This window comes from Crinia signifera, chromosome 6 (assembly GCF_055691185.1).
Source record: "Crinia signifera chromosome 6, ASM5569118v1, whole genome shotgun sequence".
NCBI lineage: Eukaryota > Metazoa > Chordata > Amphibia > Anura > Myobatrachidae > Crinia > Crinia signifera.
The window spans coordinates 60,445,425-60,471,712 of NC_139222.1; the positions used below are offsets into that span (position 1 = coordinate 60,445,425).

Genomic DNA, 26,288 nt, shown 5'->3' on the forward strand with positions numbered 1-26,288 from the left:
ACCTACAGCCATACCACATTGGATAGGCCCAATCTCGTCTGTTCTTGGAAGCTAAGCAGTGTTGGGCCTGGTTAGTACTTGGGTGGGAGACCACATGGGAACACCAGGTGCTGTAGGTTTTTTCACATTACAGGCAAATTGTTTTTATTCTCTAGCGATTTAAATTGGAAACTTTTTGTTTTTATTGCCAGTACAGACATTTGGAAGTGGTCAAACAGACACAATAGCCATCACCTAAAGACTTACCACACTGTTTAGGCCCAATTCCAACTGCTTTTGGCAGCTAAACAGTGTTGAGCCTCTTTAGTAGTTTAATTTAAGACCCCCTGCTAATATCATGTCCTGTAGGTCTTTTTACATTACCAACACATGATTTTTTTCAGTAAGCCAATACAGTTAGGAAACTTTTTTATTAGCTTACCTGGTGATAGAAGTAGAAGAGGGCAAAAAAGTGCCTGTATCTCACCTACAGCCATACCACATTGGATAGGCCCAATCTCATCTGATCTTGGAAGCTAAGCAGTGTTGCGCCTGGTTAGTACTTGGGTGGGAGACCACATGGGAACACCAGGTGCTGTAGGTTTTTTCACATTACAGGCAAATTGTTTTTATTCTCTAGCTATTTAAATTGGAAACTTTTTCTTTTTATTGCCAGTACAGACATTTGGAAGAGGTCAAACAGACACAATAGCCATCACCTAAAGACTTACCACACTGTTTAGGCCCAATTCCAACTGCTTTTGGCAGCTAAACAGTGTTGAGCCTCTTTAGTAGTTTAATTTAAGACCCCCTGCTAATATCATGTCCTGTAGGTCTTTTTACATTACCAACACATGATTTTTTTCAGTAAGCCAATGCAGTTAGGAAACTTTTTTATTAGCTTACCTGGTGATAGAAGTAGAAGAGGGCAAAAAATTGCCCATATTTCACCTACAGCCATACCACATTGGATAGGCCCAATCTCGTCTGTTCTTGGAAGCTAAGCAGTGTTGGGCCTGGTTAGTACTTGGGTGGGAGACCACATGGGAACACCAGGTGCTGTAGGTTTTTTCACATTACAGGCAAATTGTTTTTATTCTCTAGCGATTTAAATTGGAAACTTTTTCTTTTTATTGCCAGTACAGACATTTGGAAGAGGTCAAACAGACACAATAGCCATCACCTAAAGACTTACCACACTGTTTAGGCCCAATTCCAACTGCTTTTGGCAGCTAAACAGTGTTGAGCCTCTTTAGTAGTTTAATTTAAGACCCCCTGCTAATATCATGTCCTGTAGGTCTTTTTACATTACCAACACATGATTTTTTTCAGTAAGCCAATACAGTTAGGAAACTTTTTTATTAGCTTACCTGGTGATAGAAGTAGAAGAGGGCAAATAAGTGCCTGTATCTCACCTACAGCCATACCACATTGGATAGGCCCAATCTCGTCTGATCTTGGAAGCTAAGCAGTGTTGGGCCTGGTTAGTACTTGGGTGGGAGGCCACATGGGAACACCAGGTGCTGTAGGTTTTTTTCACATTACAGGCAAATTGTTTTTATTCTCTAGCTATTTAAATTGGAAACTTTTTCTTTTTATTGCCAGTACAGACATTTGGAAGAGGTCAAACAGACACAATAGCCATCACCTAAAGACTTACCACACTGTTTAGGCCCAATTCCAACTGCTTTTGGCAGCTAAACAGTGTTGAGCCTCTTTAGTAGTTTAATTTAAGACCCCCTGCTAATATCATGTCCTGTAGGTCTTTTTACATTACCAACACATGATTTTTTTCAGTAAGCCAATGCAGTTAGGAAACTTTTTTATTAGCTTACCTGGTGATAGAAGTAGAAGAGGGCAAAAAATTGCCCATATTTCACCTACAGCCATACCACATTGGATAGGCCCAATCTCGTCTGTTCTTGGAAGCTAAGCAGTGTTGGGCCTGGTTAGTACTTGGGTGGGAGACCACATGGGAACACCAGGTGCTGTAGGTTTTTTCACATTACAGGCAAATTGTTTTTATTCTCTAGCGATTTAAATTGGAAACTTTTTCTTTTTATTGCCAGTACAGACATTTGGAAGAGGTCAAACAGACACAATAGCCATCACCTAAAGACTTACCACACTGTTTAGGCCCAATTCCAACTGCTTTTGGCAGCTAAACAGTGTTGAGCCTCTTTAGTAGTTTAATTTAAGACCCCCTGCTAATATCATGTCCTGTAGGTCTTTTTACATTACCAACACATGATTTTTTTCAGTAAGCCAATACAGTTAGGAAACTTTTTTATTAGCTTACCTGGTGATAGAAGTAGAAGAGGGCAAAAAAGTGCCTGTATCTCACCTACAGCCATACCACATTGGATAGGCCCAATCTCGTCTGATCTTGGAAGCTAAGCAGTGTTGCGCCTGGTTAGTACTTGGGTGGGAGACCACATGGGAACACCAGGTGCTGTAGGTTTTTTCACATTACAGGCAAATTGTTTTTATTCTCTAGCTATTTAAATTGGAAACTTTTTCTTTTTATTGCCAGTACAGACATTTGGAAGAGGTCAAACAGACACAATAGCCATCACCTAAAGACTTACCACACTGTTTAGGCCCAATTCCAACTGCTTTTGGCAGCTAAACAGTGTTGAGCCTCTTTAGTAGTTTAATTTAAGACCCCCTGCTAATATCATGTCCTGTAGGTCTTTTTACATTACCAACACATGATTTTTTTCAGTAAGCCAATACAGTTAGGAAACTTTTTTATTAGCTTACCTGGTGATAGAAGTAGAAGAGGGCAAAAAAGTGCCTGTATCTCACCTACAGCCATACCACATTGGATAGGCCCAATCTCGTCTGATCTTGGAAGCTAAGCAGTGTTGGGCCTGGTTAGTACTTGGGTGGGAGACCACATGGGAACACCAGGTGCTGTAGGTTTTTTCACATTACAGGCAAATTGTTTTTATTCTCTAGCTATTTAAATTGGAAACTTTTTCTTTTTATTGCCAGTACAGACATGTGGAAGAGGTCAAACAGACACAATAGCCATCACCTAAAGACTTACCACACTGTTTAGGCCCAATTCCAACTGCTTTTGGCAGCTAAACAGTGTTGAGCCTCTTTAGTAGTTTAATTTAAGACCCCCTGCTAATATTATGTCCTGTAGGTCTTTTTACATTACCAACACATGATTTTTTTCAGTAAGCCAATACAGTTAGGAAACTTTTTTATTAGCTTACCTGGTGATAGAAGTAGAAGAGGGCAAAAAATTGCCCATATTTCACCTACAGCCATACCACATTGGATAGGCCCAATCTCGTCTGTTCTTGGAAGCTAAGCAGTGTTGGGCCTGGTTAGTACTTGGGTGGGACACCACATGGGAACACCAGGTGCTGTAGGTTTTTTCACATTACAGGCAAATTGTTTTTATTCTCTAGCGATTTAAATTGGAAACTTTTTCTTTTTATTGCCAGTACAGACATTTGGAAGAGGTCAAACAGACACAATAGCCATCACCTAAAGACTTACCACACTGTTTAGGCCCAATTCCAACTGCTTTTGGCAGCTAAACAGTGTTGAGCCTCTTTAGTAGTTTAATTTAAGACCCCCTGCTAATATCATGTCCTGTAGGTCTTTTTACATTACCAACACATGATTTTTTTCAGTAAGCCAATACAGTTAGGAAACTTTTTTATTAGCTTACCTGGTGATAGAAGTAGAAGAGGGCAAATAAGTGCCTGTATCTCACCTACAGCCATACCACATTGGATAGGCCCAATCTCGTCTGTTCTTGGAAGCTAAGCAGTGTTGGGCCTGGTTAGTACTTGGGTGGGAGACCACATGGGAACACCAGGTGCTGTAGGTTTTTTTCACATTACAGGCAAATTGTTTTTATTCTCTAGCTATTTAAATTGGAAACTTTTTCTTTTTATTGCCAGTACAGACATTTGGAAGAGGTCAAACAGACACAATAGCCATCACCTAAAGACTTACCACACTGTTTAGGCCCAATTCCAACTGCTTTTGGCAGCTAAACAGTGTTGAGCCTCTTTAGTAGTTTAATTTAAGACCCCCTGCTAATATCATGTCCTGTAGGTCTTTTTACATTACCAACACATGATTTTTTTCAGTAAGCCAATGCAGTTAGGAAACTTTTTTATTAGCTTACCTGGTGATAGAAGTAGAAGAGGGCAAAAAAATGCCCATATTTCACCTACAGCCATACCACATTGGATAGGCCCAATCTCGTCTGTTCTTGGAAGCTAAGCAGTGTTGGGCCTGGTTAGTACTTGGGTGGGAGACCACATGGGAACACCAGGTGCTGTAGGTTTTTTCACATTACAGGCAAATTGTTTTTATTCTCTAGCGATTTAAATTGGAAACTTTTTCTTTTTATTGCCAGTACAGACATTTGGAAGTGGTCAAACAGACACAATAGCCATCACCTAAAGACTTACCACACTGTTTAGGCCCAATTCCAACTGCTTTTGGCAGCTAAACAGTGTTGAGCCTCTTTAGTAGTTTAATTTAAGACCCCCTGCTAATATCATGTCCTGTAGGTCTTTTTACATTACCAACACATGATTTTTTTCAGTAAGCCAATACAGTTAGGAAACTTTTTTATTAGCTTACCTGGTGATAGAAGTAGAAGAGGGCAAAAAAGTGCCTGTATCTCACCTACAGCCATACCACATTGGATAGGCCCAATCTCATCTGATCTTGGAAGCTAAGCAGTGTTGCGCCTGGTTAGTACTTGGGTGGGAGACCACATGGGAACACCAGGTGCTGTAGGTTTTTTCACATTACAGGCAAATTGTTTTTATTCTCTAGCTATTTAAATTGGAAACTTTTTCTTTTTATTGCCAGTACAGACATTTGGAAGAGGTCAAACAGACACAATAGCCATCACCTAAAGACTTACCACACTGTTTAGGCCCAATTCCAACTGCTTTTGGCAGCTAAACAGTGTTGAGCCTCTTTAGTAGTTTAATTTAAGACCCCCTGCTAATATCATGTCCTGTAGGTCTTTTTACATTACCAACACATGATTTTTTTCAGTAAGCCAATACAGTTAGGAAACTTTTTTATTAGCTTACCTGGTGATAGAAGTAGAAGAGGGCAAAAAAGTGCCTGTATCTCACCTACAGCCATACCACATTGGATAGGCCCAATCTCGTCTGATCTTGGAAGCTAAGCAGTGTTGGGCCTGGTTAGTACTTGGGTGGGAGACCACATGGGAACACCAGGTGCTGTAGGTTTTTTCACATTACAGGCAAATTGTTTTTATTCTCTAGCTATTTAAATTGGAAACTTTTTATTTTTATTGCCAGTACAGACATTTGGAAGAGGTCAAACAGACACAATAGCCATCACCTAAAGACTTACCACACTGTTTAGGCCCAATTCCAACTGCTTTTGGCAGCTAAACAGTGTTGATCCTCTTTAGTAGTTTAATTTAAGACCCCCTGCTAATATCATGTCCTGTAGGTCTTTTTACATTACCAACACATGATTTTTTTCAGTAAGCCAATACAGTTAGGAAACTTTTTTATTAGCTTACCTGGTGATAGAAGTAGAAGAGGGCAAAAAAGTGCCTGTATCTCACCTACAGCCATACCACATTGGATAGTCCCAATCTCGTCTGATCTTGGAAGCTAAGCAGTGTTGGGCCTGGTTAGTACTTGGGTGGGAGACCACATGGGAACACCAGGTGCTGTAGGTTTTTTCACATTACAGGCAAATTGTTTTTATTCTCTAGCTATTTAAATTGGAAACTTTTTCTTTTTATTGCCAGTACAGACATGTGGAAGAGGTCAAACAGACACAATAGCCATCACCTAAAGACTTACCACACTGTTTAGGCCCAATTCCAACTGCTTTTGGCAGCTAAACAGTGTTGAGCCTCTTTAGTAGTTTAATTTAAGACCCCCTGCTAATATCATGTCCTGTAGGTCTTTTTACATTACCAACACATGATTTTTTTCAGTAAGCCAATACAGTTAGGAAACTTTTTTATTAGCTTACCTGGTGATAGAAGTAGAAGAGGGCAAAAAATTGCCCATATTTCACCTACAGCCATACCACATTGGATAGGCCCAATCTCGTCTGTTCTTGGAAGCTAAGCAGTGTTGGGCCTGGTTAGTACTTGGGTGGGAGACCACATGGGAACACCAGGTGCTGTAGGTTTTTTCACATTACAGGCAAATTGTTTTTATTCTCTAGCGATTTAAATTGGAAACTTTTTCTTTTTATTGCCAGTACAGACATTTGGAAGAGGTCAAACAGACACAATAGCCATCACCTAAAGACTTACCACACTGTTTAGGCCCAATTCCAACTGCTTTTGGCAGCTAAACAGTGTTGAGCCTCTTTAGTAGTTTAATTTAAGACCCCCTGCTAATATCATGTCCTGTAGGTCTTTTTACATTACCAACACATGATTTTTTTCAGTAAGCCAATACAGTTAGGAAACTTTTTTATTAGCTTACCTGGTGATAGAAGTAGAAGAGGGCAAATAAGTGCCTGTATCTCACCTACAGCCATACCACATTGGATAGGCCCAATCTCGTCTGATCTTGGAAGCTAAGCAGTGTTGGGCCTGGTTAGTACTTGGGTGGGAGACCACATGGGAACACCAGGTGCTGTAGGTTTTTTTCACATTACAGGCAAATTGTTTTTATTCTCTAGCTATTTAAATTGGAAACTTTTTCTTTTTATTGCCAGTACAGACATTTGGAAGAGGTCAAACAGACACAATAGCCATCACCTAAAGACTTACCACACTGTTTAGGCCCAATTCCAACTGCTTTTGGCAGCTAAACAGTGTTGAGCCTCTTTAGTAGTTTAATTTAAGACCCCCTGCTAATATCATGTCCTGTAGGTCTTTTTACATTACCAACACATGATTTTTTTCAGTAAGCCAATACAGTTAGGAAACTTTTTTATTAGCTTACCTGGTGATAGAAGTAGAAGAGGGCAAAAAATTGCCCATATTTCACCTACAGCCATACCACATTGGATAGGCCCAATCTCGTCTGTTCTTGGAAGCTAAGCAGTGTTGGGCCTGGTTAGTACTTGGGTGGGAGACCACATGGGAACACCAGGTGCTGTAGGTTTTTTCACATTACAGGCAAATTGTTTTTATTCTCTAGCGATTTAAATTGGAAACTTTTTCTTTTTATTGCCAGTACAGACATTTGGAAGAGGTCAAACAGACACAATAGCCATCACCTAAAGACTTACCACACTGTTTAGGCCCAATTCCAACTGCTTTTGGCAGCTAAACAGTGTTGAGCCTCTTTAGTAGTTTAATTTAAGACCCCCTGCTAATATTATGTCCTGTAGGTCTTTTTACATTACCAACACATGATTTTTTTCAGTAAGCCAATACAGTTAGGAAACTTTTTTATTAGCTTACCTGGTGATAGAAGTAGAAGAGGGCAAAAAATTGCCCATATTTCACCTACAGCCATACCACATTGGATAGGCCCAATCTCGTCTGTTCTTGGAAGCTAAGCAGTGTTGGGCCTGGTTAGTACTTGGGTGGGACACCACATGGGAACACCAGGTGCTGTAGGTTTTTTCACATTACAGGCAAATTGTTTTTATTCTCTAGCGATTTAAATTGGAAACTTTTTCTTTTTATTGCCAGTACAGACATTTGGAAGAGGTCAAACAGACACAATAGCCATCACCTAAAGACTTACCACACTGTTTAGGCCCAATTCCAACTGCTTTTGGCAGCTAAACAGTGTTGAGCCTCTTTAGTAGTTTAATTTAAGACCCCCTGCTAATATCATGTCCTGTAGGTCTTTTTACATTACCAACACATGATTTTTTTCAGTAAGCCAATACAGTTAGGAAACTTTTTTATTAGCTTACCTGGTGATAGAAGTAGAAGAGGGCAAATAAGTGCCTGTATCTCACCTACAGCCATACCACATTGGATAGGCCCAATCTCGTCTGTTCTTGGAAGCTAAGCAGTGTTGGGCCTGGTTAGTACTTGGGTGGGAGACCACATGGGAACACCAGGTGCTGTAGGTTTTTTTCACATTACAGGCAAATTGTTTTTATTCTCTAGCTATTTAAATTGGAAACTTTTTCTTTTTATTGCCAGTACAGACATTTGGAAGAGGTCAAACAGACACAATAGCCATCACCTAAAGACTTACCACACTGTTTAGGCCCAATTCCAACTGCTTTTGGCAGCTAAACAGTGTTGAGCCTCTTTAGTAGTTTAATTTAAGACCCCCTGCTAATATCATGTCCTGTAGGTCTTTTTACATTACCAACACATGATTTTTTTCAGTAAGCCAATGCAGTTAGGAAACTTTTTTATTAGCTTACCTGGTGATAGAAGTAGAAGAGGGCAAAAAAATGCCCATATTTCACCTACAGCCATACCACATTGGATAGGCCCAATCTCGTCTGTTCTTGGAAGCTAAGCAGTGTTGGGCCTGGTTAGTACTTGGGTGGGAGACCACATGGGAACACCAGGTGCTGTAGGTTTTTTCACATTACAGGCAAATTGTTTTTATTCTCTAGCGATTTAAATTGGAAACTTTTTCTTTTTATTGCCAGTACAGACATTTGGAAGTGGTCAAACAGACACAATAGCCATCACCTAAAGACTTACCACACTGTTTAGGCCCAATTCCAACTGCTTTTGGCAGCTAAACAGTGTTGAGCCTCTTTAGTAGTTTAATTTAAGACCCCCTGCTAATATCATGTCCTGTAGGTCTTTTTACATTACCAACACATGATTTTTTTCAGTAAGCCAATACAGTTAGGAAACTTTTTTATTAGCTTACCTGGTGATAGAAGTAGAAGAGGGCAAAAAAGTGCCTGTATCTCACCTACAGCCATACCACATTGGATAGGCCCAATCTCATCTGATCTTGGAAGCTAAGCAGTGTTGCGCCTGGTTAGTACTTGGGTGGGAGACCACATGGGAACACCAGGTGCTGTAGGTTTTTTCACATTACAGGCAAATTGTTTTTATTCTCTAGCTATTTAAATTGGAAACTTTTTCTTTTTATTGCCAGTACAGACATTTGGAAGAGGTCAAACAGACACAATAGCCATCACCTAAAGACTTACCACACTGTTTAGGCCCAATTCCAACTGCTTTTGGCAGCTAAACAGTGTTGAGCCTCTTTAGTAGTTTAATTTAAGACCCCCTGCTAATATCATGTCCTGTAGGTCTTTTTACATTACCAACACATGATTTTTTTCAGTAAGCCAATACAGTTAGGAAACTTTTTTATTAGCTTACCTGGTGATAGAAGTAGAAGAGGGCAAAAAAGTGCCTGTATCTCACCTACAGCCATACCACATTGGATAGGCCCAATCTCGTCTGATCTTGGAAGCTAAGCAGTGTTGGGCCTGGTTAGTACTTGGGTGGGAGACCACATGGGAACACCAGGTGCTGTAGGTTTTTTCACATTACAGGCAAATTGTTTTTATTCTCTAGCTATTTAAATTGGAAACTTTTTATTTTTATTGCCAGTACAGACATTTGGAAGAGGTCAAACAGACACAATAGCCATCACCTAAAGACTTACCACACTGTTTAGGCCCAATTCCAACTGCTTTTGGCAGCTAAACAGTGTTGATCCTCTTTAGTAGTTTAATTTAAGACCCCCTGCTAATATCATGTCCTGTAGGTCTTTTTACATTACCAACACATGATTTTTTTCAGTAAGCCAATACAGTTAGGAAACTTTTTTATTAGCTTACCTGGTGATAGAAGTAGAAGAGGGCAAAAAAGTGCCTGTATCTCACCTACAGCCATACCACATTGGATAGTCCCAATCTCGTCTGATCTTGGAAGCTAAGCAGTGTTGGGCCTGGTTAGTACTTGGGTGGGAGACCACATGGGAACACCAGGTGCTGTAGGTTTTTTCACATTACAGGCAAATTGTTTTTATTCTCTAGCTATTTAAATTGGAAACTTTTTCTTTTTATTGCCAGTACAGACATGTGGAAGAGGTCAAACAGACACAATAGCCATCACCTAAAGACTTACCACACTGTTTAGGCCCAATTCCAACTGCTTTTGGCAGCTAAACAGTGTTGAGCCTCTTTAGTAGTTTAATTTAAGACCCCCTGCTAATATCATGTCCTGTAGGTCTTTTTACATTACCAACACATGATTTTTTTCAGTAAGCCAATACAGTTAGGAAACTTTTTTATTAGCTTACCTGGTGATAGAAGTAGAAGAGGGCAAAAAATTGCCCATATTTCACCTACAGCCATACCACATTGGATAGGCCCAATCTCGTCTGTTCTTGGAAGCTAAGCAGTGTTGGGCCTGGTTAGTACTTGGGTGGGAGACCACATGGGAACACCAGGTGCTGTAGGTTTTTTCACATTACAGGCAAATTGTTTTTATTCTCTAGCGATTTAAATTGGAAACTTTTTCTTTTTATTGCCAGTACAGACATTTGGAAGAGGTCAAACAGACACAATAGCCATCACCTAAAGACTTACCACACTGTTTAGGCCCAATTCCAACTGCTTTTGGCAGCTAAACAGTGTTGAGCCTCTTTAGTAGTTTAATTTAAGACCCCCTGCTAATATCATGTCCTGTAGGTCTTTTTACATTACCAACACATGATTTTTTTCAGTAAGCCAATACAGTTAGGAAACTTTTTTATTAGCTTACCTGGTGATAGAAGTAGAAGAGGGCAAATAAGTGCCTGTATCTCACCTACAGCCATACCACATTGGATAGGCCCAATCTCGTCTGATCTTGGAAGCTAAGCAGTGTTGGGCCTGGTTAGTACTTGGGTGGGAGACCACATGGGAACACCAGGTGCTGTAGGTTTTTTTCACATTACAGGCAAATTGTTTTTATTCTCTAGCTATTTAAATTGGAAACTTTTTCTTTTTATTGCCAGTACAGACATTTGGAAGAGGTCAAACAGACACAATAGCCATCACCTAAAGACTTACCACACTGTTTAGGCCCAATTCCAACTGCTTTTGGCAGCTAAACAGTGTTGAGCCTCTTTAGTAGTTTAATTTAAGACCCCCTGCTAATATCATGTCCTGTAGGTCTTTTTACATTACCAACACATGATTTTTTTCAGTAAGCCAATGCAGTTAGGAAACTTTTTTATTAGCTTACCTGGTGATAGAAGTAGAAGAGGGCAAAAAATTGCCCATATTTCACCTACAGCCATACCACATTGGATAGGCCCAATCTCGTCTGTTCTTGGAAGCTAAGCAGTGTTGGGCCTGGTTAGTACTTGGGTGGGAGACCACATGGGAACACCAGGTGCTGTAGGTTTTTTCACATTACAGGCAAATTGTTTTTATTCTCTAGCGATTTAAATTGGAAACTTTTTCTTTTTATTGCCAGTACAGACATTTGGAAGAGGTCAAACAGACACAATAGCCATCACCTAAAGACTTACCACACTGTTTAGGCCCAATTCCAACTGCTTTTGGCAGCTAAACAGTGTTGAGCCTCTTTAGTAGTTTAATTTAAGACCCCCTGCTAATATCATGTCCTGTAGGTCTTTTTACATTACCAACACATGATTTTTTTCAGTAAGCCAATACAGTTAGGAAACTTTTTTATTAGCTTACCTGGTGATAGAAGTAGAAGAGGGCAAAAAAGTGCCTGTATCTCACCTACAGCCATACCACATTGGATAGGCCCAATCTCGTCTGATCTTGGAAGCTAAGCAGTGTTGCGCCTGGTTAGTACTTGGGTGGGAGACCCCATGGGAACACCAGGTGCTGTAGGTTTTTTCACATTACAGGCAAATTGTTTTTATTCTCTAGCTATTTAAATTGGAAACTTTTTCTTTTTATTGCCAGTACAGACATTTGGAAGAGGTCAAACAGACACAATAGCCATCACCTAAAGACTTACCACACTGTTTAGGCCCAATTCCAACTGCTTTTGGCAGCTAAACAGTGTTGAGCCTCTTTAGTAGTTTAATTTAAGACCCCCTGCTAATATCATGTCCTGTAGGTCTTTTTACATTACCAACACATGATTTTTTTCAGTAAGCCAATACAGTTAGGAAACTTTTTTATTAGCTTACCTGGTGATAGAAGTAGAAGAGGGCAAAATAGTGCCTGTATCTCACCTACAGCCATACCACATTGGATAGGCCCAATCTCGTCTGATCTTGGAAGCTAAGCAGTGTTGGGCCTGGTTAGTACTTGGGTGGGAGACCACATGGGAACACCAGGTGCTGTAGGTTTTTTCACATTACAGGCAAATTTTTTTATTCTCTAGCTATTTAAATTGGAAACTTTTTCTTTTTATTGCCAGTACAGACATTTGGAAGAGGTCAAACAGACACAATAGCCATCACCTAAAGACTTACCACACTGTTTAGGCCCAATTCCAACTGCTTTTGGCAGCTAAACAGTGTTGATCCTCTTTAGTAGTTTAATTTAAGACCCCCTGCTAATATCATGTCCTGTAGGTCTTTTTACATTACCAACACATGATTTTTTTCAGTAAGCCAATACAGTTAGGAAACTTTTTTATTAGCTTACCTGGTGATAGAAGTAGAAGAGGGCAAAAAAGTGCCTGTATCTCACCTACAGCCATACCACATTGGATAGGCCCAATCTCGTCTGATCTTGGAAGCTAAGCAGTGTTGGGCCTGGTTAGTACTTGGGTGGGAGACCACATGGGAACACCAGGTGCTGTAGGTTTTTTCACATTACAGGCAAATTGTTTTTATTCTCTAGCTATTTAAATTGGAAACTTTTTCTTTTTATTGCCAGTACAGACATGTGGAAGAGGTCAAACAGACACAATAGCCATCACCTAAAGACTTACCACACTGTTTAGGCCCAATTCCAACTGCTTTTGGCAGCTAAACAGTGTTGAGCCTCTTTAGTAGTTTAATTTAAGACCCCCTGCTAATATCATGTCCTGTAGGTCTTTTTACATTACCGACACATGATTTTTTTCAGTAAGCCAATACAGTTAGGAAACTTTTTTATTAGCTTACCTGGTGATAGAAGTAGAAGAGGGCAAAAAATTGCCCATATTTCACCTACAGCCATACCACATTGGATAGGCCCAATCTCGTCTGTTCTTGGAAGCTAAGCAGTGTTGGGCCTGGTTAGTACTTGGGTGGGAGACCACATGGGAACACCAGGTGCTGTAGGTTTTTTCACATTACAGGCAAATTGTTTTTATTCTCTAGCGATTTAAATTGGAAACTTTTTCTTTTTATTGCCAGTACAGACATTTGGAAGAGGTCAAACAGACACAATAGCCATCACCTAAAGACTTACCACACTGTTTAGGCCCAATTCCAACTGCTTTTGGCAGCTAAACAGTGTTGAGCCTCTTTAGTAGTTTAATTTAAGACCCCCTGCTAATATCATGTCCTGTAGGTCTTTTTACATTACCAACACATGATTTTTTTCAGTAAGCCAATACAGTTAGGAAACTTTTTTATTAGCTTACCTGGTGATAGAAGTAGAAGAGGGCAAATAAGTGCCTGTATCTCACCTACAGCCATACCACATTGGATAGGCCCAATCTCGTCTGATCTTGGAAGCTAAGCAGTGTTGGGCCTGGTTAGTACTTGGCTGGGAGACCACATGGGAACACCAGGTGCTGTAGGTTTTTTTCACATTACAGGCAAATTGTTTTTATTCTCTAGCTATTTAAATTGGAAACTTTTTCTTTTTATTGCCAGTACAGACATTTGGAAGAGGTCAAACAGACACAATAGCCATCACCTAAAGACTTACCACACTGTTTAGGCCCAATTCCAACTGCTTTTGGCAGCTAAACAGTGTTGAGCCTCTTTAGTAGTTTAATTTAAGACCCCCTGCTAATATCATGTCCTGTAGGTCTTTTTACATTACCAACACATGATTTTTTTCAGTAAGCCAATGCAGTTAGGAAACTTTTTTATTAGCTTACCTGGTGATAGAAGTAGAAGAGGGCAAAAAATTGCCCATATTTCACCTACAGCCATACCACATTGGATAGGCCCAATCTCGTCTGTTCTTGGAAGCTAAGCAGTGTTGGGCCTGGTTAGTACTTGGGTGGGAGACCACATGGGAACACCAGGTGCTGTAGGTTTTTTCACATTACAGGCAAATTGTTTTTATTCTCTAGCGATTTAAATTGGAAACTTTTTCTTTTTATTGCCAGTACAGACATTTGGAAGAGGTCAAACAGACACAATAGCCATCACCTAAAGACTTACCACACTGTTTAGGCCCAATTCCAACTGCTTTTGGCAGCTAAACAGTGTTGAGCCTCTTTAGTAGTTTAATTTAAGACCCCCTGCTAATATCATGTCCTGTAGGTCTTTTTACATTACCAACACATGATTTTTTTCAGTAAGCCAATACAGTTAGGAAACTTTTTTATTAGCTTACCTGGTGATAGAAGTAGAAGAGGGCAAAAAAGTGCCTGTATCTCACCTACAGCCATACCACATTGGATAGGCCCAATCTCATCTGATCTTGGAAGCTAAGCAGTGTTGCGCCTGGTTAGTACTTGGGTGGGAGACCACATGGGAACACCAGGTGCTGTAGGTTTTTTCACATTACAGGCAAATTGTTTTTATTCTCTAGCTATTTAAATTGGAAACTTTTTCTTTTTATTGCCAGTACAGACATTTGGAAGAGGTCAAACAGACACAATAGCCATCACCTAAAGACTTACCACACTGTTTAGGCCCAATTCCAACTGCTTTTGGCAGCTAAACAGTGTTGAGCCTCTTTAGTAGTTTAATTTAAGACCCCCTGCTAATATCATGTCCTGTAGGTCTTTTTACATTACCAACACATGATTTTTTTCAGTAAGCCAATACAGTTAGGAAACTTTTTTATTAGCTTACCTGGTGATAGAAGTAGAAGAGGGCAAAAAAGTGCCTGTATCTCACCTACAGCCATACCACATTGGATAGGCCCAATCTCGTCTGATCTTGGAAGCTAAGCAGTGTTGGGCCTGGTTAGTACTTGGGTGGGAGACCACATGGGAACACCAGGTGCTGTAGGTTTTTTCACATTACAGGCAAATTGTTTTTATTCTCTAGCTATTTAAATTGGAAACTTTTTCTTTTTATTGCCAGTACAGACATTTGGAAGAGGTCAAACAGACACAATAGCCATCACCTAAAGACTTACCACACTGTTTAGGCCCAATTCCAACTGCTTTTGGCAGCTAAACAGTGTTGATCCTCTTTAGTAGTTTATTTTAAGACCCCCTGCTAATATCATGTCCTGTAGGTCTTTTTACATTACCAACACATGATTTTTTTCAGTAAGCCAATACAGTTAGGAAACTTTTTTATTAGCTTACCTGGTGATAGAAGTAGAAGAGGGCAAAAAAGTGCCTGTATCTCACCTACAGCCATACCACATTGGATAGTCCCAATCTCGTCTGATCTTGAAAGCTAAGCAGTGTTGGGCCTGGTTAGTACTTGGGTGGGAGACCACATGGGAACACCAGGTGCTGTAGGTTTTTTCACATTACAGGCAAATTGTTTTTATTCTCTAGCTATTTAAATTGGAAACTTTTTCTTTTTATTGCCAGTACAGACATGTGGAAGAGGTCAAACAGACACAATAGCCATCACCTAAAGACTTACCACACTGTTTAGGCCCAATTCCAACTGCTTTTGGCAGCTAAACAGTGTTGAGCCTCTTTAGTAGTTTAATTTAAGACCCCCTGCTAATATCATGTCCTGTAGGTCTTTTTACATTACCAACACATGATTTTTTTCAGTAAGCCAATACAGTTAGGAAACTTTTTTATTAGCTTACCTGGTGATAGAAGTAGAAGAGGGCAAAAAATTGCCCATATTTCACCTACAGCCATACCACATTGGATAGGCCCAATCTCGTCTGTTCTTGGAAGCTAAGCAGTGTTGGGCCTGGTTAGTACTTGGGTGGGAGACCACATGGGAACACCAGGTGCTGTAGGTTTTTTCACATTACAGGCAAATTGTTTTTATTCTCTAGCGATTTAAATTGGAAACTTTTTCTTTTTATTGCCAGTACAGACATTTGGAAGAGGTCAAACAGACACAATAGCCATCACCTAAAGACTTACCACACTGTTTAGGCCCAATTCCAACTGCTTTTGGCAGCTAAACAGTGTTGAGCCTCTTTAGTAGTTTAATTTAAGACCCCCTGCTAATATCATGTCCTGTAGGTCTTTTTACATTACCAACACATGATTTTTTTCAGTAAGCCAATACAGTTAGGAATCTTTTTTATTAGCTTACCTGGTGATAGAAGTAGAAGAGGGCAAATAAGTGCCTGTATCTCACCTACAGCCATACCACATTGGATAGGCCCAATCTCGTCTGATCTTGGAAGCCAAGCAGTGTTGGGCCTGGTTAGTACTTGGGTGGGAGACCACATGGGAACACCAGGTGCTGTAGGTTTTTTTCACATTACAGGCAAATTGTTTTTATTCTCTCGCTATTTAAATTGGAAACTTTTTCTTTTTATTGCCAGTACAGACATTTGGAAGAGGTCAAACAGACACAATAGCCATCACCTAAAGACTTACCACACTGTTTAGGCCCAATTCCAACTGCTTTTGGCTGCTAAACAGTGTTGAGCCTCTTTAGTAGTTTAATTTAAGACCCCCTGCTAATATCATGTCCTGTAGGTCTTTTTACATTACCAACACATGATTTTTTTCAGTAAGCCAATGCAGTTAGGAAACTTTTTTATTAGCTTACCTGGTGATAGAAGTAGAAGAGGGCAAAAAATTGCCCATATTTCACCTACAGCCATACCACATTGGATAGGCCCAATCTCGTCTGTTCTTGGAAGCTAAGCAGTGTTGGGCCTGGTTAGTACTTGGGTGGGAGACCACATGGGAACACCAGGTGCTGTAGGTTTTTTCACATTACAGGCAAATTGTTTTTATTCTCTAGCGATTTAAATTGGAAACTTTTTCTTTTTATTGCCAGTACAGACATTTGGAAGAGGTCAAACAGACACAATAGCCATCACCTAAAGACTTACCACACTGTTTTGGCCCAATTCCAACTGCTTTTGGCAGCTAAACAGTGTTGATCCTCTTTAGTAGTTTAATTTAAGACCCCCTGCTAATATCATGTCCTGTAGGTCTTTTTACATTACCAACACATGATTTTTTTCAGTAAGCCAATACAGTTAGGAAACTTTTTTATTAGCTTACCTGGTGATAGAAGTAGAAGAGGGCAAAAAAGTGCCTGTATCTCACCTACAGCCATACCACATTGGATAGGCCCAATCTCGTCTGATCTTGGAAGCTAAGCAGTGTTGGGCCTGGTTAGTACTTGGGTGGGAGACCACATGGGAACACCAGGTGCTGTAGGTTTTTTCACATTACAGGCAAATTGTTTTTATTCTCTAGCTATTTAAATTGGAAACTTTTTCTTTTTATTGCCAGTACAGACATGTGGAAGAGGTCAAACAGACACAATAGCCATCACCTAAAGACTTACCACACTGTTTAGGCCCAATTCCAACTGCTTTTGGCAGCTAAACAGTGTTGAGCCTCTTTAGTAGTTTAATTTAAGACCCCCTGCTAATATCATGTCCTGTAGGTCTTTTTACATTACCGACACATGATTTTTTTCAGTAAGCCAATACAGTTAGGAAACTTTTTTATTAGCTTACCTGGTGATAGAAGTAGAAGAGGGCAAAAAATTGCCCATATTTCACCTACAGCCATACCACATTGGATAGGCCCAATCTCGTCTGTTCTTGGAAGCTAAGCAGTGTTGGGCCTGGTTAGTACTTGGGTGGGAGACCACATGGGAACACCAGGTGCTGTAGGTTTTTTCACATTACAGGCAAATTGTTTTTATTCTCTAGCGATTTAAATTGGAAACTTTTTCTTTTTATTGCCAGTACAGACATTTGGAAGAGGTCAAACAGACACAATAGCCATCACCTAAAGACTTACCACACTGTTTAGGCCCAATTCCAACTGCTTTTGGCAGCTAAACAGTGTTGAGCCTCTTTAGTAGTTTAATTTAAGACCCCCTGCTAATATCATGTCCTGTAGGTCTTTTTACATTACCAACACATGATTTTTTTCAGTAAGCCAATACAGTTAGGAAACTTTTTTATTAGCTTACCTGGTGATAGAAGTAGAAGAGGGCAAATAAGTGCCTGTATCTCACCTACAGCCATACCACATTGGATAGGCCCAATCTCGTCTGATCTTGGAAGCTAAGCAGTGTTGGGCCTGGTTAGTACTTGGCTGGGAGACCACATGGGAACACCAGGTGCTGTAGGTTTTTTTCACATTACAGGCAAATTGTTTTTATTCTCTAGCTATTTAAATTGGAAACTTTTTCTTTTTATTGCCAGTACAGACATTTGGAAGAGGTCAAACAGACACAATAGCCATCACCTAAAGACTTACCACACTGTTTAGGCCCAATTCCAACTGCTTTTGGCAGCTAAACAGTGTTGAGCCTCTTTAGTAGTTTAATTTAAGACCCCCTGCTAATATCATGTCCTGTAGGTCTTTTTACATTACCAACACATGATTTTTTTCAGTAAGCCAATGCAGTTAGGAAACTTTTTTATTAGCTTACCTGGTGATAGAAGTAGAAGAGGGCAAAAAATTGCCCATATTTCACCTACAGCCATACCACATTGGATAGGCCCAATCTCGTCTGTTCTTGGAAGCTAAGCAGTGTTGGGCCTGGTTAGTACTTGGGTGGGAGACCACATGGGAACACCAGGTGCTGTAGGTTTTTTCACATTACAGGCAAATTGTTTTTATTCTCTAGCGATTTAAATTGGAAACTTTTTCTTTTTATTGCCAGTACAGACATTTGGAAGAGGTCAAACAGACACAATAGCCATCACCTAAAGACTTACCACACTGTTTAGGCCCAATTCCAACTGCTTTTGGCAGCTAAACAGTGTTGAGCCTCTTTAGTAGTTTAATTTAAGACCCCCTGCTAATATCATGTCCTGTAGGTCTTTTTACATTACCAACACATGATTTTTTTCAGTAAGCCAATACAGTTAGGAAACTTTTTTATTAGCTTACCTGGTGATAGAAGTAGAAGAGGGCAAAAAAGTGCCTGTATCTCACCTACAGCCATACCACATTGGATAGGCCCAATCTCATCTGATCTTGGAAGCTAAGCAGTGTTGCGCCTGGTTAGTACTTGGGTGGGAGACCACATGGGAACACCAGGTGCTGTAGGTTTTTTCACATTACAGGCAAATTGTTTTTATTCTCTAGCTATTTAAATTGGAAACTTTTTCTTTTTATTGCCAGTACAGACATTTGGAAGAGGTCAAACAGACACAATAGCCATCACCTAAAGACTTACCACACTGTTTAGGCCCAATTCCAACTGCTTTTGGCAGCTAAACAGTGTTGAGCCTCTTTAGTAGTTTAATTTAAGACCCCCTGCTAATATCATGTCCTGTAGGTCTTTTTACATTACCAACACATGATTTTTTTCAGTAAGCCAATACAGTTAGGAAACTTTTTTATTAGCTTACCTGGTGATAGAAGTAGAAGAGGGCAAAAAAGTGCCTGTATCTCACCTACAGCCATACCACATTGGATAGGCCCAATCTCGTCTGATCTTGGAAGCTAAGCAGTGTTGGGCCTGGTTAGTACTTGGGTGGGAGACCACATGGGAACACCAGGTGCTGTAGGTTTTTTCACATTACAGGCAAATTGTTTTTATTCTCTAGCTATTTAAATTGGAAACTTTTTCTTTTTATTGCCAGTACAGACATTTGGAAGAGGTCAAACAGACACAATAGCCATCACCTAAAGACTTACCACACTGTTTAGGCCCAATTCCAACTGCTTTTGGCAGCTAAACAGTGTTGATCCTCTTTAGTAGTTTATTTTAAGACCCCCTGCTAATATCATGTCCTGTAGGTCTTTTTACATTACCAACACATGATTTTTTTCAGTAAGCCAATACAGTTAGGAAACTTTTTTATTAGCTTACCTGGTGATAGAAGTAGAAGAGGGCAAAAAAGTGCCTGTATCTCACCTACAGCCATACCACATTGGATAGTCCCAATCTCGTCTGATCTTGAAAGCTAAGCAGTGTTGGGCCTGGTTAGTACTTGGGTGGGAGACCACATGGGAACACCAGGTGCTGTAGGTTTTTTCACATTACAGGCAAATTGTTTTTATTCTCTAGCTATTTAAATTGGAAACTTTTTCTTTTTATTGCCAGTACAGACATGTGGAAGAGGTCAAACAGACACAATAGCCATCACCTAAAGACTTACCACACTGTTTAGGCCCAATTCCAACTGCTTTTGGCAGCTAAACAGTGTTGAGCCTCTTTAGTAGTTTAATTTAAGACCCCCTGCTAATATCATGTCCTGTAGGTCTTTTTACATTACCAACACATGATTTTTTTCAGTAAGCCAATACAGTTAGGAAACTTTTTTATTAGCTTACCTGGTGATAGAAGTAGAAGAGGGCAAAAAATTGCCCATATTTCACCTACAGCCATACCACATTGGATAGGCCCAATCTCGTCTGTTCTTGGAAGCTAAGCAGTGTTGGGCCTGGTTAGTACTTGGGTGGGAGACCACATGGGAACACCAGGTGCTGTAGGTTTTTTCACATTACAGGCAAATTGTTTTTATTCTCTAGCGATTTAAATTGGAAACTTTTTCTTTTTATTGCCAGTACAGACATTTGGAAGAGGTCAAACAGACACAATAGCCATCACCTAAAGACTTACCACACTGTTTAGGCCCAATTCCAACTGCTTTTGGCAGCTAAACAGTGTTGAGCCTCTTTAGTAGTTTAATTTAAGACCCCCTGCTAATATCATGTCCTGTAGGTCTTTTTACATTACCAACACATGATTTTTTTCAGTAAGCCAATACAGTTAGGAATCTTTTTTATTAGCTTACCTGGTGATAGAAGTAGAAGAGGGCAAATAAGTGCCTGTATCTCACCTACAGCCATACCACATTGGATAGGCCCAATCTCGTCTGATCTTGGAAGCTAAGCAGTGTTGGGCCTGGTTAGTACTTGGGTGGGAGACCACATGGGAACACCAGGTGCTGTAGGTTTTTTTCACATTACAGGCAAATTGTTTTTATTCTCTCGCTATTTAAATTGGAAACTTTTTCTTTTTATTGCCAGTACAGACATTTGGAAGAGGTCAAACAGACACAATAGCCATCACCTAAAGACTTACCACACTGTTTAGGCCCAATTCCAACTGCTTTTGGCTGCTAAACAGTGTTGAGCCTCTTTAGTAGTTTAATTTAAGACCCCCTGCTAATATCATGTCCTGTAGGTCTTTTTACATTACCAACACATGATTTTTTTCAGTAAGCCAATGCAGTTAGGAAACTTTTTTATTAGCTTACCTGGTGATAGAAGTAGAAGAGGGCAAAAAATTGCCCATATTTCACCTACAGCCATACCACATTGGATAGGCCCAATCTCGTCTGTTCTTGGAAGCTAAGCAGTGTTGGGCCTGGTTAGTACTTGGGTGGGAGACCACATGGGAACACCAGGTGCTGTAGGTTTTTTCACATTACAGGCAAATTGTTTTTATTCTCTAGCGATTTAAATTGGAAACTTTTTCTTTTTATTGCCAGTACAGACATTTGGAAGAGGTCAAACAGACACAATAGCCATCACCTAAAGACTTACCACACTGTTTAGGCCCAATTCCAACTGCTTTTGGCAGCTAAACAGTGTTGAGCCTCTTTAGTAGTTTAATTTAAGACCCCCTGCTAATATCATGTCCTGTAGGTCTTTTTACATTACCAACACATGATTTTTTTCAGTAAGCCAATACAGTTAGGAAACTTTTTTATTAGCTTACCTGGTGATAGAAGTAGAAGAGGGCAAAAAAGTGCCTGTATCTCACCTACAGCCATACCACATTGGATAGGCCCAATCTCGTCTGATCTTGGAAGCTAAGCAGTGTTGCGCCTGGTTAGTACTTGGGTGGGAGACCCCATGGGAACACCAGGTGCTGTAGGTTTTTTCACATTACAGGCAAATTGTTTTTATTCTCTAGCTATTTAAATTGGAAACTTTTTCTTTTTATTGCCAGTACAGACATTTGGAAGAGGTCAAACAGACACAATAGCCATCACCTAAAGACTTACCACACTGTTTAGGCCCAATTCCAACTGCTTTTGGCAGCTAAACAGTGTTGAGCCTCTTTAGTAGTTTAATTTAAGACCCCCTGCTAATATCATGTCCTGTAGGTCTTTTTACATTACCAACACATGATTTTTTTCAGTAAGCCAATACAGTTAGGAAACTTTTTTATTAGCTTACCTGGTGATAGAAGTAGAAGAGGGCAAAAAAGTGCCTGTATCTCACCTACAGCCATACCACATTGGATAGGCCCAATCTCGTCTGATCTTGGAAGCTAAGCAGTGTTGGGCCTGGTTAGTACTTGGGTGGGAGACCACATGGGAACACCAGGTGCTGTAGGTTTTTTCACATTACAGGCAAATTGTTTTTATTCTCTAGCTATTTAAATTGGAAACTTTTTCTTTTTATTGCCAGTACAGACATTTGGAAGAGGTCAAACAGACACAATAGCCATCACCTAAAGACTTACCACACTGTTTAGGCCCAATTCCAACTGCTTTTGGCAGCTAAACAGTGTTGATCCTCTTTAGTAGTTTAATTTAAGACCCCCTGCTAATATCATGTCCTGTAGGTCTTTTTACATTACCAACACATGATTTTTTTCAGTAAGCCAATACAGTTAGGAAACTTTTTTATTAGCTTACCTGGTGATAGAAGTAGAAGAGGGCAAAAAAGTGCCTGTATCTCACCTACAGCCATACCACATTGGATAGGCCCAATCTCGTCTGATCTTGGAAGCTAAGCAGTGTTGGGCCTGGTTAGTACTTGGGTGGGAGACCACATGGGAACACCAGGTGCTGTAGGTTTTTTCACATTACAGGCAAATTGTTTTTATTCTCTAGCTATTTAAATTGGAAACTTTTTCTTTTTATTGCCAGTACAGACATGTGGAAGAGGTCAAACAGACACAATAGCCATCACCTAAAGACTTACCACACTGTTTAGGCCCAATTCCAACTGCTTTTGGCAGCTAAACAGTGTTGAGCCTCTTTAGTAGTTTAATTTAAGACCCCCTGCTAATATCATGTCCTGTAGGTCTTTTTACATTACCGACACATGATTTTTTTCAGTAAGCCAATACAGTTAGGAAACTTTTTTATTAGCTTACCTGGTGATAGAAGTAGAAGAGGGCAAAAAATTGCCCATATTACACCTACAGCCATACCACATTGTATAGGCCCAATCTCGTCTGTTCTTAGAAGCTAAGCAGTGTTGGGCCTGGTTAGTACTTGGGTGGGAGACCACATGGGAACACCAGGTGCTGTAGGTTTTTTCACATTACAGGCAAATTGTTTTTATTCTCTAGCGATTTAAATTGGAAACTTTTTCTTTTTATTGCCAGTACAGACATTTGGAAGAGGTCAAACAGACACAATAGCCATCACCTAAAGACTTACCACACTGTTTAGGCCCAATTCCAACTGCTTTTGGCAGCTAAACAGTGTTGAGCCTCTTTAGTAGTTTAATTTAAGACCCCCTGCTAATATCATGTCCTGTAGGTCTTTTTACATTACCAACACATGATTTTTTTCAGTAAGCCAATACAGTTAGGAAACTTTTTTATTAGCTTACCTGGTGATAGAAGTAGAAGAGGGCAAATAAGTGCCTGTATCTCACCTACATCCATACCACATTGGATAGGCCCAATCTCGTCTGATCTTGGAAGCTAAGCAGTGTTGGGCCTGGTTAGTACTTGGGTGGGAGACCACATGGGAACACCAGGTGCTGTAGGTTTTTTTCACATTACAGGCAAATTGTTTTTATTCTCTAGCTATTTAAATTGGAAACTTTTTCTTTTTATTGCCAGTACAGACATTTGGAAGAGGTCAAACAGACACAATAGCCATCACCTAAAGACTTACCACACTGTTTAGGCCCAATTCCAACTGCTTTTGGCAGCTAAACAGTGTTGAGCCTCTTTAGTAGTTTAATTTAAGACCCCCTGCTAATATCATGTCCTGTAGGTCTTTTTACATTACCAACACATGATTTTTTTCAGTAAGCCAATGCAGTTAGGAAACTTTTTTATTAGCTTACCTGGTGATAGAAGTAGAAGAGGGCAAAAAATTGCCCATATTTCACCTACAGCCATACCACATTGGATAGGCCCAATCTCGTCAGTTCTTGGAAGCTAAGCAGTGTTGGGCCTGGTTAGTACTTGGGTGGGAGACCACATGGGAACACCAGTTGCTGTAGGTTTTTTCACATTACAGGCAAATTGTTTTTATTCTCTAGCGATTTAAATTGGAAACTTTTTCTTTTTATTGCCAGTACAGACATTTGGAAGAAGTCAAACAGACACAATAGCCATCACCTAAAGACTTACCACACTGTTTAGGCCCAATTCACAACTGCTTTTGGCAGCTAAACAGTGTTGAGCCTCTTTAGTAGTTTAATTTAAGACCCCCTGCTAATATCATGTCCTGTAGGTCTTTTTACATTACCAACACATGATTTTTTTCAGTAAGCCAATACAGTTAGGAAACTTTTTTATTAGCTTACCTGGTGATAGAAGTAGAAGAGGGCAAAAAAGTGCCTGTATCTCACCTACAGCCATACCACATTGGATAGGCCCAATCTCGTCTGATCTTGGAAGCTAAGCAGTGTTGCGCCTGGTTAGTACTTGGGTGGGAGACCACATGGGAACACCAGGTGCTGTAGGTTTTTTCACATTACAGGCAAATTGTTTTTATTCTCTAGCTATTTAAATTGGAAACTTTTTCTTTTTATTGCCAGTACAGACATTTGGAAGAGGTCAAACAGACACAATAGCCATCACCTAAAGACTTACCACACTGTTTAGGCCCAATTCCAACTGCTTTTGGCAGCTAAACAGTGTTGAGCCTCTTTAGTAGTTTAATTTAAGACCCCCTGCTAATATCATGTCCTGTAGGTCTTTTTACATTACCAACACATGATTTTTTTCAGTAAGCCAATACAGTTAGGAAACTTTTTTATTAGCTTACCTGGTGATAGAAGTAGAAGAGGGCAAAAAAGTGCCTGTATCTCACCTACAGCCATACCACATTGGATAGGCCCAATTTCGTCTGATCTTGGAAGCTAAGCAGTGTTGGGCCTGGTTAGTACTTGGGTGGGAGACCACATGGGAACACCAGGTGCTGTAGGTTTTTTCACATTACAGGCAAATTGTTTTTATTCTCTAGCTATTTAAATTGGAAACTTTTTCTTTTTATTGCCAGTACAGACATTTGGAAGAGGTCAAACAGACACAATAGCCATCACCTAAAGACTTACCACACTGTTTAGGCCCAATTCCAACTGCTTTTGGCAGCTAAACAGTGTTGATCCTCTTTAGTAGTTTAATTTAAGACCCCCTGCTAATATCATGTCCTGTAGGTCTTTTTACATTACCAACACATGATTTTTTTCAGTAAGCCAATACAGTTAGGAAACTTTTTTATTAGCTTACCTGGTGATAGAAGTAGAAGAGGGCAAAAAAGTGCCTGTATCTCACCTACATCCATACCACATTGGATAGGCCCAATCTCGTCTGATCTTGGAAGCTAAGCAGTGTTGGGCCTGGTTAGTACTTGGGTGGGAGACCACATGGGAACACCAGGTGCTGTAGGTTTTTTCACATTACAGGCAAATTTTTTTATTCTCTAGCTATTTAAATTGGAAACTTTTTCTTTTTATTGCCAGTACAGACATGTGGAAGAGGTCAAACAGACACAATAGCCATCACCTAAAGACTTACCACACTGTTTAGGCCCAATTCCAACTGCTTTTGGCAGCTAAACAGTGTTGAGCCTCTTTAGTAGTTTAATTTAAGACCCCCTGCTAATATCATGTCCTGTAGGTCTTTTTACATTACCAACACATGATTTTTTTCAGTAAGCCAATACAGTTAGGAAACTTTTTTATTAGCTTACCTGGTGATAGAAGTAGAAGAGGGCAAATAAGTGCCTGTATCTCGCCTACAGCCATACCACATTGGATAGGCCCAATCTCATCTGAACTTATTAGCTAAGCAGTGTTGGGCCTGGTTAGTACTTGGGTGGGAGACCACATGGGAACACCAGGTGCTGTAGGTTTTTTCACATTACTGGCAAATTGTTTTTATTCTCTAGCTATTTATATTGGAAACTTTTTCATTTTATTGCCAGCACAGACATTTGGAAGAGGTCAAACAGACACAATAGCCATCACCTAAAGACTTACCACAATGTTTAGGCTCAATTCCAACTGCTTTTGGCAGCAGTTTAACAGT

General features: G+C 40.0%; 54 non-coding genes and 3 pseudogenes across 54 annotated transcripts; all 57 read left to right on the forward strand.

Moving 5' to 3' along the window:
- On the forward strand, positions 1–119 carry LOC146015682 (5S ribosomal RNA). Its single transcript, XR_014448596.1, has one exon. It is a non-coding gene; the product is annotated as a 5S ribosomal RNA (ribosomal RNA).
- A 345-nt stretch (positions 120–464) lies between these two features.
- Positions 465–583, forward strand: LOC146016456 (5S ribosomal RNA). Its single transcript, XR_014449349.1, has one exon. It is a non-coding gene; the product is annotated as a 5S ribosomal RNA (ribosomal RNA).
- Positions 584–928: 345 nt separating this feature from the next.
- On the forward strand, positions 929–1,047 carry LOC146015683 (5S ribosomal RNA). The gene has a single exon (XR_014448597.1). It is a non-coding gene; the product is annotated as a 5S ribosomal RNA (ribosomal RNA).
- A 345-nt stretch (positions 1,048–1,392) lies between these two features.
- LOC146015009 (5S ribosomal RNA) lies at positions 1,393–1,511 on the forward strand. Its single transcript, XR_014447944.1, has one exon. It is a non-coding gene; the product is annotated as a 5S ribosomal RNA (ribosomal RNA).
- Positions 1,512–1,857: 346 nt separating this feature from the next.
- LOC146015684 (5S ribosomal RNA) lies at positions 1,858–1,976 on the forward strand. The gene has a single exon (XR_014448598.1). It is a non-coding gene; the product is annotated as a 5S ribosomal RNA (ribosomal RNA).
- Positions 1,977–2,321: 345 nt separating this feature from the next.
- LOC146016956 (5S ribosomal RNA) lies at positions 2,322–2,440 on the forward strand. The gene has a single exon (XR_014449835.1). It is a non-coding gene; the product is annotated as a 5S ribosomal RNA (ribosomal RNA).
- A 345-nt stretch (positions 2,441–2,785) lies between these two features.
- On the forward strand, positions 2,786–2,904 carry LOC146013595 (5S ribosomal RNA). Its single transcript, XR_014446568.1, has one exon. It is a non-coding gene; the product is annotated as a 5S ribosomal RNA (ribosomal RNA).
- Positions 2,905–3,249: 345 nt separating this feature from the next.
- On the forward strand, positions 3,250–3,368 carry LOC146016986 (5S ribosomal RNA). The gene has a single exon (XR_014449863.1). It is a non-coding gene; the product is annotated as a 5S ribosomal RNA (ribosomal RNA).
- Positions 3,369–3,713: 345 nt separating this feature from the next.
- Positions 3,714–3,832, forward strand: LOC146015685 (5S ribosomal RNA). The gene has a single exon (XR_014448599.1). It is a non-coding gene; the product is annotated as a 5S ribosomal RNA (ribosomal RNA).
- A 346-nt stretch (positions 3,833–4,178) lies between these two features.
- Positions 4,179–4,297, forward strand: LOC146015686 (5S ribosomal RNA). Its single transcript, XR_014448600.1, has one exon. It is a non-coding gene; the product is annotated as a 5S ribosomal RNA (ribosomal RNA).
- Positions 4,298–4,642: 345 nt separating this feature from the next.
- Positions 4,643–4,761, forward strand: LOC146016457 (5S ribosomal RNA). The gene has a single exon (XR_014449350.1). It is a non-coding gene; the product is annotated as a 5S ribosomal RNA (ribosomal RNA).
- Positions 4,762–5,106: 345 nt separating this feature from the next.
- On the forward strand, positions 5,107–5,225 carry LOC146013596 (5S ribosomal RNA). The gene has a single exon (XR_014446569.1). It is a non-coding gene; the product is annotated as a 5S ribosomal RNA (ribosomal RNA).
- Positions 5,226–5,570: 345 nt separating this feature from the next.
- On the forward strand, positions 5,571–5,689 carry LOC146013923 (5S ribosomal RNA). Its single transcript, XR_014446886.1, has one exon. It is a non-coding gene; the product is annotated as a 5S ribosomal RNA (ribosomal RNA).
- A 345-nt stretch (positions 5,690–6,034) lies between these two features.
- LOC146015687 (5S ribosomal RNA) lies at positions 6,035–6,153 on the forward strand. The gene has a single exon (XR_014448601.1). It is a non-coding gene; the product is annotated as a 5S ribosomal RNA (ribosomal RNA).
- Positions 6,154–6,498: 345 nt separating this feature from the next.
- On the forward strand, positions 6,499–6,617 carry LOC146013597 (5S ribosomal RNA). The gene has a single exon (XR_014446570.1). It is a non-coding gene; the product is annotated as a 5S ribosomal RNA (ribosomal RNA).
- A 346-nt stretch (positions 6,618–6,963) lies between these two features.
- LOC146015688 (5S ribosomal RNA) lies at positions 6,964–7,082 on the forward strand. The gene has a single exon (XR_014448602.1). It is a non-coding gene; the product is annotated as a 5S ribosomal RNA (ribosomal RNA).
- A 345-nt stretch (positions 7,083–7,427) lies between these two features.
- On the forward strand, positions 7,428–7,546 carry LOC146016988 (5S ribosomal RNA). Its single transcript, XR_014449865.1, has one exon. It is a non-coding gene; the product is annotated as a 5S ribosomal RNA (ribosomal RNA).
- A 345-nt stretch (positions 7,547–7,891) lies between these two features.
- LOC146015689 (5S ribosomal RNA) lies at positions 7,892–8,010 on the forward strand. The gene has a single exon (XR_014448603.1). It is a non-coding gene; the product is annotated as a 5S ribosomal RNA (ribosomal RNA).
- Positions 8,011–8,356: 346 nt separating this feature from the next.
- Positions 8,357–8,475, forward strand: LOC146015690 (5S ribosomal RNA). Its single transcript, XR_014448604.1, has one exon. It is a non-coding gene; the product is annotated as a 5S ribosomal RNA (ribosomal RNA).
- A 345-nt stretch (positions 8,476–8,820) lies between these two features.
- Positions 8,821–8,939, forward strand: LOC146016458 (5S ribosomal RNA). The gene has a single exon (XR_014449351.1). It is a non-coding gene; the product is annotated as a 5S ribosomal RNA (ribosomal RNA).
- A 345-nt stretch (positions 8,940–9,284) lies between these two features.
- On the forward strand, positions 9,285–9,403 carry LOC146013598 (5S ribosomal RNA). The gene has a single exon (XR_014446571.1). It is a non-coding gene; the product is annotated as a 5S ribosomal RNA (ribosomal RNA).
- Positions 9,404–9,748: 345 nt separating this feature from the next.
- Positions 9,749–9,867, forward strand: LOC146013926 (5S ribosomal RNA). The gene has a single exon (XR_014446888.1). It is a non-coding gene; the product is annotated as a 5S ribosomal RNA (ribosomal RNA).
- A 345-nt stretch (positions 9,868–10,212) lies between these two features.
- LOC146015691 (5S ribosomal RNA) lies at positions 10,213–10,331 on the forward strand. Its single transcript, XR_014448605.1, has one exon. It is a non-coding gene; the product is annotated as a 5S ribosomal RNA (ribosomal RNA).
- A 345-nt stretch (positions 10,332–10,676) lies between these two features.
- Positions 10,677–10,795, forward strand: LOC146013599 (5S ribosomal RNA). The gene has a single exon (XR_014446572.1). It is a non-coding gene; the product is annotated as a 5S ribosomal RNA (ribosomal RNA).
- A 346-nt stretch (positions 10,796–11,141) lies between these two features.
- Positions 11,142–11,260, forward strand: LOC146015694 (5S ribosomal RNA). The gene has a single exon (XR_014448607.1). It is a non-coding gene; the product is annotated as a 5S ribosomal RNA (ribosomal RNA).
- Positions 11,261–11,605: 345 nt separating this feature from the next.
- On the forward strand, positions 11,606–11,724 carry LOC146017088 (5S ribosomal RNA). Its single transcript, XR_014449962.1, has one exon. It is a non-coding gene; the product is annotated as a 5S ribosomal RNA (ribosomal RNA).
- Positions 11,725–12,069: 345 nt separating this feature from the next.
- LOC146013600 (5S ribosomal RNA) lies at positions 12,070–12,188 on the forward strand. The gene has a single exon (XR_014446573.1). It is a non-coding gene; the product is annotated as a 5S ribosomal RNA (ribosomal RNA).
- Positions 12,189–12,532: 344 nt separating this feature from the next.
- On the forward strand, positions 12,533–12,651 carry LOC146013602 (5S ribosomal RNA). The gene has a single exon (XR_014446575.1). It is a non-coding gene; the product is annotated as a 5S ribosomal RNA (ribosomal RNA).
- A 345-nt stretch (positions 12,652–12,996) lies between these two features.
- Positions 12,997–13,115, forward strand: LOC146015695 (5S ribosomal RNA). Its single transcript, XR_014448608.1, has one exon. It is a non-coding gene; the product is annotated as a 5S ribosomal RNA (ribosomal RNA).
- A 345-nt stretch (positions 13,116–13,460) lies between these two features.
- Positions 13,461–13,579, forward strand: LOC146014189 (5S ribosomal RNA). Its single transcript, XR_014447142.1, has one exon. It is a non-coding gene; the product is annotated as a 5S ribosomal RNA (ribosomal RNA).
- A 346-nt stretch (positions 13,580–13,925) lies between these two features.
- Positions 13,926–14,044, forward strand: LOC146015696 (5S ribosomal RNA). The gene has a single exon (XR_014448609.1). It is a non-coding gene; the product is annotated as a 5S ribosomal RNA (ribosomal RNA).
- A 345-nt stretch (positions 14,045–14,389) lies between these two features.
- Positions 14,390–14,508, forward strand: LOC146016459 (5S ribosomal RNA). The gene has a single exon (XR_014449352.1). It is a non-coding gene; the product is annotated as a 5S ribosomal RNA (ribosomal RNA).
- A 345-nt stretch (positions 14,509–14,853) lies between these two features.
- LOC146013603 (5S ribosomal RNA) lies at positions 14,854–14,972 on the forward strand. The gene has a single exon (XR_014446576.1). It is a non-coding gene; the product is annotated as a 5S ribosomal RNA (ribosomal RNA).
- A 345-nt stretch (positions 14,973–15,317) lies between these two features.
- On the forward strand, positions 15,318–15,436 carry LOC146015325 (5S ribosomal RNA). Its single transcript, XR_014448250.1, has one exon. It is a non-coding gene; the product is annotated as a 5S ribosomal RNA (ribosomal RNA).
- Positions 15,437–15,781: 345 nt separating this feature from the next.
- On the forward strand, positions 15,782–15,900 carry LOC146015697 (5S ribosomal RNA). The gene has a single exon (XR_014448610.1). It is a non-coding gene; the product is annotated as a 5S ribosomal RNA (ribosomal RNA).
- A 345-nt stretch (positions 15,901–16,245) lies between these two features.
- LOC146014855 (5S ribosomal RNA) lies at positions 16,246–16,364 on the forward strand. The gene has a single exon (XR_014447797.1). It is a non-coding gene; the product is annotated as a 5S ribosomal RNA (ribosomal RNA).
- A 346-nt stretch (positions 16,365–16,710) lies between these two features.
- LOC146015698 (5S ribosomal RNA) lies at positions 16,711–16,829 on the forward strand. Its single transcript, XR_014448611.1, has one exon. It is a non-coding gene; the product is annotated as a 5S ribosomal RNA (ribosomal RNA).
- Positions 16,830–17,174: 345 nt separating this feature from the next.
- On the forward strand, positions 17,175–17,293 carry LOC146013604 (5S ribosomal RNA). The gene has a single exon (XR_014446577.1). It is a non-coding gene; the product is annotated as a 5S ribosomal RNA (ribosomal RNA).
- A 345-nt stretch (positions 17,294–17,638) lies between these two features.
- On the forward strand, positions 17,639–17,757 carry LOC146015699 (5S ribosomal RNA). Its single transcript, XR_014448612.1, has one exon. It is a non-coding gene; the product is annotated as a 5S ribosomal RNA (ribosomal RNA).
- A 345-nt stretch (positions 17,758–18,102) lies between these two features.
- Positions 18,103–18,221, forward strand: LOC146014192 (5S ribosomal RNA). Its single transcript, XR_014447144.1, has one exon. It is a non-coding gene; the product is annotated as a 5S ribosomal RNA (ribosomal RNA).
- Positions 18,222–18,567: 346 nt separating this feature from the next.
- On the forward strand, positions 18,568–18,686 carry LOC146015700 (5S ribosomal RNA). Its single transcript, XR_014448613.1, has one exon. It is a non-coding gene; the product is annotated as a 5S ribosomal RNA (ribosomal RNA).
- Positions 18,687–19,031: 345 nt separating this feature from the next.
- Positions 19,032–19,150, forward strand: LOC146016460 (5S ribosomal RNA). The gene has a single exon (XR_014449353.1). It is a non-coding gene; the product is annotated as a 5S ribosomal RNA (ribosomal RNA).
- Positions 19,151–19,495: 345 nt separating this feature from the next.
- Positions 19,496–19,614, forward strand: LOC146013605 (5S ribosomal RNA). Its single transcript, XR_014446578.1, has one exon. It is a non-coding gene; the product is annotated as a 5S ribosomal RNA (ribosomal RNA).
- A 345-nt stretch (positions 19,615–19,959) lies between these two features.
- On the forward strand, positions 19,960–20,078 carry LOC146015326 (5S ribosomal RNA). Its single transcript, XR_014448251.1, has one exon. It is a non-coding gene; the product is annotated as a 5S ribosomal RNA (ribosomal RNA).
- Positions 20,079–20,423: 345 nt separating this feature from the next.
- On the forward strand, positions 20,424–20,542 carry LOC146015701 (5S ribosomal RNA). The gene has a single exon (XR_014448614.1). It is a non-coding gene; the product is annotated as a 5S ribosomal RNA (ribosomal RNA).
- Positions 20,543–20,887: 345 nt separating this feature from the next.
- On the forward strand, positions 20,888–21,006 carry LOC146013606 (5S ribosomal RNA). Its single transcript, XR_014446579.1, has one exon. It is a non-coding gene; the product is annotated as a 5S ribosomal RNA (ribosomal RNA).
- A 346-nt stretch (positions 21,007–21,352) lies between these two features.
- Positions 21,353–21,471, forward strand: LOC146015702 (5S ribosomal RNA). The gene has a single exon (XR_014448615.1). It is a non-coding gene; the product is annotated as a 5S ribosomal RNA (ribosomal RNA).
- A 345-nt stretch (positions 21,472–21,816) lies between these two features.
- LOC146017089 (5S ribosomal RNA) lies at positions 21,817–21,935 on the forward strand. The gene has a single exon (XR_014449963.1). It is a non-coding gene; the product is annotated as a 5S ribosomal RNA (ribosomal RNA).
- A 345-nt stretch (positions 21,936–22,280) lies between these two features.
- Positions 22,281–22,399, forward strand: LOC146013608 (5S ribosomal RNA). Its single transcript, XR_014446581.1, has one exon. It is a non-coding gene; the product is annotated as a 5S ribosomal RNA (ribosomal RNA).
- Positions 22,400–22,744: 345 nt separating this feature from the next.
- Positions 22,745–22,863, forward strand: LOC146013609 (5S ribosomal RNA). The gene has a single exon (XR_014446582.1). It is a non-coding gene; the product is annotated as a 5S ribosomal RNA (ribosomal RNA).
- Positions 22,864–23,208: 345 nt separating this feature from the next.
- On the forward strand, positions 23,209–23,327 carry LOC146010577 (5S ribosomal RNA; annotated as a pseudogene).
- A 345-nt stretch (positions 23,328–23,672) lies between these two features.
- Positions 23,673–23,791, forward strand: LOC146016080 (5S ribosomal RNA). The gene has a single exon (XR_014448982.1). It is a non-coding gene; the product is annotated as a 5S ribosomal RNA (ribosomal RNA).
- Positions 23,792–24,137: 346 nt separating this feature from the next.
- Positions 24,138–24,256, forward strand: LOC146010591 (5S ribosomal RNA; annotated as a pseudogene).
- Positions 24,257–24,602: 346 nt separating this feature from the next.
- On the forward strand, positions 24,603–24,721 carry LOC146016958 (5S ribosomal RNA). Its single transcript, XR_014449836.1, has one exon. It is a non-coding gene; the product is annotated as a 5S ribosomal RNA (ribosomal RNA).
- Positions 24,722–25,066: 345 nt separating this feature from the next.
- Positions 25,067–25,185, forward strand: LOC146015134 (5S ribosomal RNA). Its single transcript, XR_014448064.1, has one exon. It is a non-coding gene; the product is annotated as a 5S ribosomal RNA (ribosomal RNA).
- Positions 25,186–25,530: 345 nt separating this feature from the next.
- On the forward strand, positions 25,531–25,649 carry LOC146016081 (5S ribosomal RNA). Its single transcript, XR_014448983.1, has one exon. It is a non-coding gene; the product is annotated as a 5S ribosomal RNA (ribosomal RNA).
- Positions 25,650–25,993: 344 nt separating this feature from the next.
- Positions 25,994–26,112, forward strand: LOC146010793 (5S ribosomal RNA; annotated as a pseudogene).
- The last annotated feature ends 176 nt before the right edge of the window (positions 26,113–26,288 follow it).